Genomic DNA, 10,724 nt, shown 5'->3' with positions numbered 1-10,724 from the left:
GATCACTTGGCTGGGGAGACACACTTCTTCGCACTCGCTCTGCTCCTCGTCCAAACAGTCTCCACACAAGCAGCTCAGCTCACTCTCCTACTCACGGGGTCCAGGGGTCACAAAAGGGCTGATCCAGGTAAACCTGTTTACACAGACGAGGGTAAGTCGAAGGCAAACACGGGAACAGTAGAATCGCAAGGAAGCCAGGCAATACTAACGAGAGTTACTCAATATTCCAGCGACGAACAGCTCAGAGCCCCAGCCTTAAGAGCCAGAGAACTGCAATCCGCTCGAGATCAGCTGCAGGTGCGTGGGCCAAGGGCGAGGGGAGGCACAGGGACCATGACATGAATAAAGAATTTTTAAGAAAATAGCCTATCAGCTCAAATCTCACTTGGGTTTATGTGAGAATCTTTGGGTTAGTCGCGTAATATGGCATTTTAGAGAGCAGAGTGACAAATTACAAGTGCAGTTTTTTGACAGCATTTGATCTAATGCAAAAAAAAAAAGTTTCTAATCCCAGGCTCTGAAGGGAAATTCAAGGTTAGTCTCTGCCTCTGCTGAATATTGCTCTGGAACTATTGACATTATTCAAACAGAGCAGAAAATCAGAACTAACAGAAAAGAAATCTTATTCATCAGAGGTCTGCAGCACTCGGCATAGTGTAGTACAAGCCAATTTATAGCTCACACACTCCTACTATCTGCTTGGGTTTCTCTGTAGTATAAAACTTTAAAATACAAGATGGCATATGGAATAGAAATGAAATCAGTTTAAATGGTCTGTTTAGAAGTCCAGTTTAAACACTGCAGTGTATCTCCAACAAATCATAGGAATATGACTTGTTGGAGATGTTTCACCCACCGCTTTTAGTTCTTCAAATTCACAGAGATATCTGGGGGGTAATCATGGGCAGGGGCTAAGCAGTCAGTTTGGGCAAACAGTGCAGCAATTTAAGAATGCAAGAGAAATCTCTGTATGCAAGAAAAAAAGACAAATCAATACTGCATGGCTCTGATCTTTGGCCCCTAAGATCAGATATAATCCTTTGCATCAGCTCAGCAAGAAGGAAAATAAACAAGAAGCTAGATAGGAGAAAGCCATACAGCTTGCTGTCAACACACTTTTCAAAACTCAGCTTCTGTAATGTGTGAGAGTGCATTTACACATTCAGAAGTATGCACACAGGCTGAAATATATATAAACCCAACCCAACCCAACTGTCCTGGTGGAAAACCCAACTTTGTTTAAGATTCCACTATCTAGCTGTTTTAAGGTGAAGTTGAAGAATTTGGAGCTAGTCTTCTTCATTTTTCTATCCTCTTTGTGTAATGTACCAGTACCATAGGCAACAAAGCAACCCCAGAGCATGATGCTACCACCACGATGCTTAACAGCTGGTACATTGCTCTTGGGATTGAAAGCCTCACCCTCCATTGTGGCCTAAGAGCTCAATATTGGTCTCATCTGGTCATAAAACAATTCTCCAGAAGGCCTTTAGCTTGTCCATGCAGGCTGCTGCAAATTTCAATCAAGCTTGATTTACTGATTTTTCTTGGTCAACACCTTCTAGGTTCATGGGGATGTAAAACTCACTTCACTGTGGACAGTGAAGTGATATTGTATACAGACCTTGAAGCAACATATGCCATCATGCAGAAAACTGCCTTTTGGGTAAACACTTACTTCCTGACTCTGATTTGACTTATTATAAAACAAAATACAACAAAGCAGCATAACCAAAATCCTGTATGAAGCAAAAATGGGTAAACAATTTATTTTAAAAAATGAAACCATTTGGTTCTATTGGTCCTTAAAGACAGAGTGAAAAGAAGAGGTGATGGAATTGAAACCTCTGCCTCTGTCTCAACACTATAGAAAATATTTGGGCAAGCATCAAATTCACAATGAGCTTATATTTTTCAAAAAGCAAAATCAGCTTCAACAATTGACATTTTCTTGTCTTTTGCCTATTTGTATTTTACTCAACCTCCCAAGTATTTGGCAAATGAAACTATAACATGAACTTAAACTGATTTTTGATAAAAGAACAGACAGCCTTGGTCCACCTGATGCCCCACTCACTGAAGCGTTTCCATGGTTTTCAGACGTGATGGACAGCTGAGTTCAGGGTGAGGTCTGAAGGTTGTAATCACTGTTCCTGTTCCACAGTCACACAATTCACAGCCTCAGGTTTTACGCATCATCCATCTTTCTCATACTGTGCTGTATTTATCATCCCACCTCCACATCTTTGCTCTCCGAGAAGCACACGAGCCTGCAACTTTAGCAGAAAGATAAATGGAAACTGCATCTATGTGGAATTAGTCACTGTCTGATCTGAAGAGCACGTCAGCATTGACACACCTGTGTTATCACCCAGAACCATAATGTAGAGCTCCATCAGCTCCTGAAATTACTACTATCATTACTACTTCCTCCCTTAAGAATATCGAAAGATGTTCAAGAATCATAATGAGCTTTGTCTATAATTAATTATGTAGAGTCCACTTCAATATGCTTTTCTCATCAAGGCTTATTTCACTGGGAGAAATTCATCTGATTTACCTGATGTCATCATAGGTAAATGCAGCACTGTGCTCAGCATGTCTTCATATTGTTCCTTCTTTGTGTTCAGCTCTCACTGTAATAATTGAGGATGATTAAAATTTTATTCAGCCAGATGGGTAAGTGTGTGGAAGTGGGAAATATTCACTGCCTACAGTTGTATCACTGACCTCACAGTCTCTGGCCACCAGCCACTGCTCATCAATGTGGATGTCTAATGAACCAATCATATCACAGCAACCCAACGCATTTAGTGATGCAGAAATGGCCGAGACAACCTCTTGATGTTCAAACTGAGCATCAGAATGGGGAAGAAAAGGGATTTAAGTGTCTTTGAATGTTGCATGGTTGTTTGTACCAGACGAGCTGGTTTGAGATTTTCAGAAATTGTTAATCTGATGGGATTTTCCCACACAACCAACTCTTGGCTTTACAGAGAATGAGAAAGAGAAAATATCCAGTGAGCATTTTTTGGGCGAAAATGCCTTATTGATGCTAGAGGTCAGAGGAGATTGGTCAGACAGCCTTTACGTTGATAGGAAACTAACAGTAACTCAGGTAACCACTCATTACAACCAAGGTATCCAGCAGAGCATCTTCTGCTGTAGCAGCAGAAGACCACACTGGGTGGCACTCCTATCAGCTAAGAACAGAAAACCAAGGCTACAATTCACACTTAGTTGAATCAATGCCCTGAAGACTTAAGGTAGTCCTGAACTCCAAAGGGGTTCCAGCGCAGTATTAGCAAGATCTACTTAAAATATACTTAATAAAGTGTCTCCTCAATGGATGTTGTCTGTTCAACTCGGGTATTTTTTGTGTTTTTTTCTGCGCTTAATCCTGCTGTTCATTGACTAGTATCTCAACAGTCATTGCAGATAATCTGGGATTAATATTCACTTCTTCAACTGTTTAATACTTTCCTAATTTTCAAGGCTTAGTAATGTGATCAGAGTCAGAGGTGGATGTTTAGCCTTTCAGTCATGCTATAATGGCAGATTTGATCAGTCAATCAGCTGATTTGCTCCAGATCAAAATAAGAAACGTCAGCCATCATCTGATGAGCTGATTTGTTAAATTTAGTCTGTCATTGTTTTCACATGTCAAAAGAAATGTTGCATATGCATTAAAGAGTACCTGCCTAAATTTTCTTAATTTTGGATAAATATCCAACCAAAAGTGATTATTCTCCAGCATAATAATAATGTCATTATCTTCCACTTGGGATGCACTTCATCACAGGTGACTAACTATGTGTCAGCATCAGGTCGATTAGGATCATCACCTGCAATTAAGAACAATTTTAAAATGAAGCCCAAAGGCAGTGGTAGCTGTCATTGAACTGATGTCATGTAACTTGATTTTGTCAGCGGGTGCAAACTGCTCTGCTGAAAGACAGAGACATGAATCAGCAATAGCGGCTGCCAAAATGACTGACAAAGTCACTCACTAACACAGCCATAGCAGCTGAAGGTTGGCGCTTATGTCACGTCAGATAAATGTGTGAGTGTGAACAGCCATAGAGAGAGGAGGCTCAATCAGAGTGCTGGCTGTAACTCAGTTTTATAGTTCATTGAGGCCAAAGAGGTGCCCAGAATGTGCAAAAAGTCTTTCGTTGTTCTCCGTGACTCTGTGATCGTGTGCAAGAAGATACTGATGTGGATTCTCATTCAAAGTGGAAAGCTGTTTAATGTGGCCTTTTAAACAGTAACACGTGTCATAGTTTGTGCTGCTTTAAAATTGATTGCAGAGTGACACATATGTTTATGTAACTGAGTATCCAAAAATAAATAAATCTGCAGCTTCTATGTGTTTTCAGAGCAAACGTGCAGCAGAGCTCCTCCCATTTCAGCAAAAATACACACTGCAGCTCACCTCAGCAGTGGTGATGTATAATAAAACATAAGAGCAGTGGACCAGTTTGTCTGCCTGCGCTTTAAATTTATTTTCTGACAGTTTCATGATTAGCAGGGGCATCATCTCAGACGTGCACTTTTTTTGGCTAACACATCCTTGTCTCTCTCATCCTTCTTACATACATTCCTCTCACTTTTGTACAAGTTTAATTCCTCTGTTTTTTTAAATCAGGATTGCTTTTAAGATCATTTTGTCCAGCGACTAACGAGCAGTGTAAACCTACAACAAACAGGAGCTTCGGTTAAATAAAAATAGGAACGGGTTTTCGGAAGAAATAGCCATAATGATAAGATGTTCTCTTCTCGCTGTCCTCTTGTCAGTTTGAGTTGTGAGACTCATGCATCAGGCTATAAGACATGGAGGTGCACTCTTCCCATTACCGTGAATCAGCAGCGTATGAAACAATCCCATCTGCTGCACCGCCTGCTCTTCTTTTATTGTTCTACACACTTCTGTAATGTGGACTCATTTTGGTATGTATTGATTCTGTATTAAGGTGAAAATTGTTGGTATGCAGAGAAAGCAGACTGTATAATACAAGCAGAGCTTAAGTATCACTTCGGTATGAAAAGAAAATCTGAAAAACAACCAGTTAAGATGAGCTGACTCACACAAGTGCTGCTGGATGATCCTCTGACTCAGCAGTTCGTCATCACTGTAACACAGCCAACCACTCACCATTTAATTAGAAGGGGTAGATAGTCAGCGGACAGGAGATGGGTGGTGATCTTCTTTGGTGTACTCACATTACTGCTGTGTAATGTGAACTAATGTGTCATAGTTTCTAAATGAGGATATCTGTAACATTTTAAACAAACAGATCCACAGCTCATTTTATGCATTTGGATGAAAATATCAGAAATGAATCTAAATTAGCTCTTTGACTGATACCATTGACTTTACGAATGTCTGACTGCTCCCCTGAGGGCACATTATCGTTCCTCAAAGTAATTAGCGGCTCTGCACTCAAACAGTATAGAGTGACTAATTACCCAAATTATCTCGCGCGCTCATTAGCTTCGGATGGCTCTTGACACTGCTAAGGCACTTTTTAAACAATGGTAGAAATTACACTGTCAAAATGTCACTCGTGGCTGTGAAATAATAGCCGTGCAACTAATCGAATGCGGAAAATTAAATCAAGGCTGATGCATTTCGCACGGTATCTTTATTACTCCCATTAAAAAGCAAAATAGCCTTCCAGAATTATACCGGTCTGTGTAATTGTTGGTGGAGATCCCACACAAACTAGCGCACCTTTGTTTTCAGAGACGTCCTCGTGCTTTTAGAGGCATTAGCTGCACGCCAGTCAATGAATGGGAAGGTAATCAGGTTTAATTCACTGTCACCATCCATCACAGTTAGTGATAACCCAGAACAACCTTTGCATTGCATGCCCGTGCATTTGAATCACAAAGTTCTTGTTACATCAAAGTGGTGAACCAAGATGTTGGCCTTATACTTGATTGGGAGCTTTCTTTGCAGGGTGTTGGTATTGGGGTACATTTATGCATTGTGCTGTTGCCTGTCCTTCCACATAAGAAAAAAGTATCAAATTTTACCAGGAAAAATGCAAACAAACTTACTAATAATATGCTATGTTAAGGGTATCAAACATAAAGCCTGGGGACCGTGTTCGGCCCAGCTCCAATCCAAATATAACTCCAGTCCGGTCCATTGGACACCTCCAGAAAATGTCAAGGAGGGCAGACCTCCTCCATAGCCATTCCTATGGCAACAAAGTAACAGATAAGCAATAATAGACATTTCTATATCACCAGTATTTCTTAATTATAATTTATTAACTATGAATTGCTCTCTTGTAACTGTAATTGCAGGAGATGGTAATGAGGTACAGAACTTTTTTTGTAATTTCACTCTTCTACTTATTTGTGCTGACAGATTTTTTTTTCATTCACTACATCAGCATTTCTTCACCACATAGAAAAACAGAGACGTACTGTATAAATGTAACTTCTTCTTTTCTATTACCTCTATTACAGAAAATAGAGTTTTTCTGTTTCAGCCAACTTAAGATGAAAGTGTGCTGCAATGTGGCCCCAATGTGAAATGAGTTTGACATCCCTGCCCTGTGTGGTTCCCTGCAGCAGGTCAAACTGTCATCATCATAAGATACCTGAATTTGTTCTTGATACTCAAAATGTAAATGGCTACTCATTATGACCCCATCGCCCTCTGTTCTGCTGCCACACATAAGACTAAATTTATACAAAGCTGTGAATGTGAAATGGGAGTAAGCCTGACATTTACTGAACTATTTCACATCTCCCCTAAGGACCTCTTTCCCATTACATGAGTTTTAGTGTCATTCTTAAGCCAATTAATTTATATTCTTTGTTTCACGAAAGGCAAAACTGCTGCAGCATTGCTCTGAGGACTCACTGCCTGCACAAGATCATCTATTGATTTTGGTCTTCCAAAGCCATCATATAGTCATATATTACAGAATATAGTGGGACACAGTGATTTCTGAAACGTTTTTTGAGCTTATTATAGCTCCTTAAAGGAAAACCTTTGCTAAACACTTATGTTGTGTCTCTCATAACACAACATTTAGAGAATATTTTAACTGCTGTAAGGCTCCAACAGTTTGTACCATGAGCAAATCTCAGAGGTTTTTCTTTGTATTCTGTTGTGAGTTTGGAGTGAAAAAAACTAGGATGCTTAACATATAGAGTAAAATACTTTGCAGCCCACCTACTTCTCTCATGCTTTCTGAACTCATTTACTCAGCTTAAATTTATTATAAAGGGGGTTTTACATTATTTTTGGCAAAGGGTAAAGAAAATATTTGGCTTTTCTTTGTTGGCTAAGTTTATTACATAATCAGGTAAAACAGTTTTGTCAATATAAATTATTGATGAGGCACAAAAGGCAAAAAAAAGTCACATCTTCACTTGACAGTAACAGTAAATACAATGCGTGGCATTTCAATACAATGTTGAACTTTCAGCTGCTCCCTTATTAGCAAGGAGTCACCACAGCAGTTAGGTCCACATATTTGATTTGTCTTCTTCACGCCTTTCCTGCTACATCCCAAACGGGATTTGTATCTCTTCCTGGGATCAAACAGGGGATCTTTTGCTTGTTAGGTTAATGTGTAAACCACTACACTATGAAATTAAAAAACCCACAGTTAGGACAGCGATGAACTCTACGCGTCCATTTGATTTCTACGCAGCATTTGGGAGGGACCCTTCAGCAGGATCTGGTGGTCCAGATGGTCGTCTCTAAAACTCCTACATACATATCCACACTGGTATTAAGATTTTCACCACAAAATAGTCACTGGATAGAGTTTAGCTGACCTCCAGACTTTTTTTTTGTTAGGGGGGGTGCTCCTGCCATTTGTTTATGTAAGCTCCATCACCTTCATGAGATAATTTTCCCTAAAAACTAGGTTCTCGCCAAAGAAATTCCATGAATACTAATGCTCGGCTCTCTCGCTTCTTAAGGCTCCACTATTGGCCTTTCTGGAATATTCTTTGCCTTTGATAGGATTAGAGTTGTGTGTTTAGCAGGATAAAACGAATGGAGCACATAAAGTGCAAAGGCTGCGTTTATGAGCCAGCCCTCGCCAGAAATTAAAAAGGCGGAAATATCAATTGGGGCCAGAGGAGTGGCTAAAGATCAATTTTAGCACTTCCCCCTGATAATGTAAAATGACAGTAACTGAAATTACATAAATCAGTCATGGAGAATGAGGTTTTTATGGAGCCAATATGAATCATTTTTAGGGCAAACATGACTTTTAGTGCTGCACAGGAATTGCAGCACAGTGTTTTTTTTTTTTCATGCTACTTAGGTAATTAAATAGGATAAAAAGCCATTTCATCAAGATATGGTGAAATACATTAATTTATACAGCATGTTCCCAGATTAGAATTTTTTAATAGGAAGGGGGATATAGAGCTATTTAAAGAAGCTGTCCTGTGTGGTTTCTTTCGCCTGGCTCTATTAGGACACAGTCCAGAAGTAATTTCTCCTTTAATAAAAAGACTAAGCTGGAAACAGATTTGTTACTAATTTTTGACAATCTTTCAGAAGTGTTGCGTTGAGCCCTCGCGGCCCTGTGTAAATAAACCCATCCACAGCTCATTACACTGACTGAGTAAATACTTTCATTTTAGCCACGCATGCTTATTCGGGGCAGTGGTCGTTCCTCTGCTCTGGAACACTTTGCACTAATGAAAAGGTGCCATGTTCGCTGAGATTGTGATGGATTGAAAGAACACAACCTCTGGAGAGATCTCTGGCAAAGCGTCTCATGAGAGGAGGAGACTGCCGCTGCCGGTCTGAGGAGAGGAGGCGCGTCTGTGCCAGAAAAAAGCCCCGAGATGTGATTGATGCCGATGAACCACAACCTCGAGGCAAACCTCAATCTGGATAAGCTGCTCTTTGTGCCGCTGGCAGCTCCAGTATCAACAATTTGCTGATGGAATCCAGACAAGCGGACATGATAACATCTCAGTGTCCCTCCCAAAGGGTTTTGTTTTTCCAAGTGATGTTAATTTAAAGAATTGAAACTCTAAAAGTTTTAAGTTTTAGAACAATATGGCATACCTTTGATCATCATTGCAGCTAATCTGATTGCAAAACCATGTTTTTTCCCACCCTAAGTTCTAAGCTTCCTAATTAGTTTTCCTGTGCTGTAACACACTGGCTGTCTCACTAAAATCCCAGTGAAAGTTGGGATTTGGCCGCTTCACTGTTGCACATAGGCTCATTTACTCCCTTGCCTAACTGAATTTGCCAGAAAAAGTTCTTTTCTTTCTCACAGAAACTTTAGCAAATCAGTGGAGAGTGCACATTTTTGCTATCAACAAAACCCAGCTGGAAACACAAGGGAGAGGTTTGACACATACAGACTGTACATAAATTTAAAGGGAATATGACAACTCACTTCTTATCTTGAGTGTCATGCATTTAACAATTGCTGAACTTTAGCAGCTGCTTTATAAGAAATAACTTTTTAAAGTGGACCTTTACAGCTCAATTGTTTTAATATTCTTGGACTTTATTAGATTAGCTTTGCATGATTCAAAATTCAAAATGATCGATCTTCCACAGGGGCTTTGGTACAGCCCCTCCTCAGTTTGTCCCCAGCTGAAAACAAGTCGTTTTTGGCATTCTTCCTTTTAATGATGCCTTCTCTTTCCTTTTGATTGGCTGCCCTTCGTAAATAGAAGTTTTGAACAGCAGTTTAAAAATCTATCTGAAACTTATGTCATTATTTGACACCTTGGACATGTTTCATATGCACCATGCATATTTTAAATGTAAAATGTTACTCATTACAGTGTATCATAGACTTGCTCACTGTTAAAATAAAAGGCTGTTGCATGGATCTTTGTTTGTTGCTGGAATAATTTACTCCTGTGTAGCATTTGGCCGTGTGCCACATTAATCACCAGGGTAATGGGAAGACAGGCCTATTGACCAGTAGTCCAATAGGACAGAGGCTCAGGACATACAAATCAAAGCTGTCCGGCTTCATATTGACAAGGCTGTCCACAGGAAGCAAGATTTATTTGCCAGGTGACAGGGGAATGAGCACAGGAAGTCATGGAGATGTGATTTGGCTCAGGATCAGCCAGATCTGCACAAATTAATGGTTTATTGTGTATTTAAAGGGCAACTGGCAGTTTGGTAAATCCCCAAAGTAAAGCCAGAGGTGAAATGTGTGTTCTGCTTTTGGTCTAATGCACCTGTGTGTAGGAGGGTGGTCAGGTGTGTGAGAGCTGCTCACGGTGAGCTTCCTCAACATGAAAAAGTGAACAATGACGAGTTTTCTGTTTGCCCCTGTATTTTAAGAAGTTTGGTGTATCCCGCCAAGTCTTTGGAATCTAAAGGACCTCATCTGCAGTACTGTGAGCAGTCATCACTAACTGACCGGGGCATAGACCATATGATGTTGCACATTAAATCTTTTCTTTCTGACAGGAACAAATGTCGAACTATCACATTAGTGAATTGGTTTTACAGTCTGAGCTCCATTCTTTGTTTGTGTGTGTGCGTGTTTTTTGTTGGGGTTTGTTTTGTTTTTTTGGTTTTTTGCAGTGTGCTTTATTGGCAGCAGATATGTCAGGAATAAATGACCTCTATTTCCACAAGCAGACCTGTAGTGTTCTCTCTGCAGTAAAGCACAAAGAGGGATGCTGTTTATTGTTCATTCAATTCATTGTGGAACCGCAGCACAGAAGTGTGATGAATGTGCACTTTGCAG

This window comes from Rhamphochromis sp. 'chilingali' (genome assembly GCF_963969265.1).
Source record: "Rhamphochromis sp. 'chilingali' genome assembly, chromosome: 5".
In the NCBI taxonomy this organism is placed as follows: Eukaryota; Metazoa; Chordata; class Actinopteri; order Cichliformes; family Cichlidae; genus Rhamphochromis; species Rhamphochromis sp. 'chilingali'.
The sequence above is the reverse complement of the archived record's forward strand: the minus strand, read 5'-3'. Positions refer to the sequence as shown.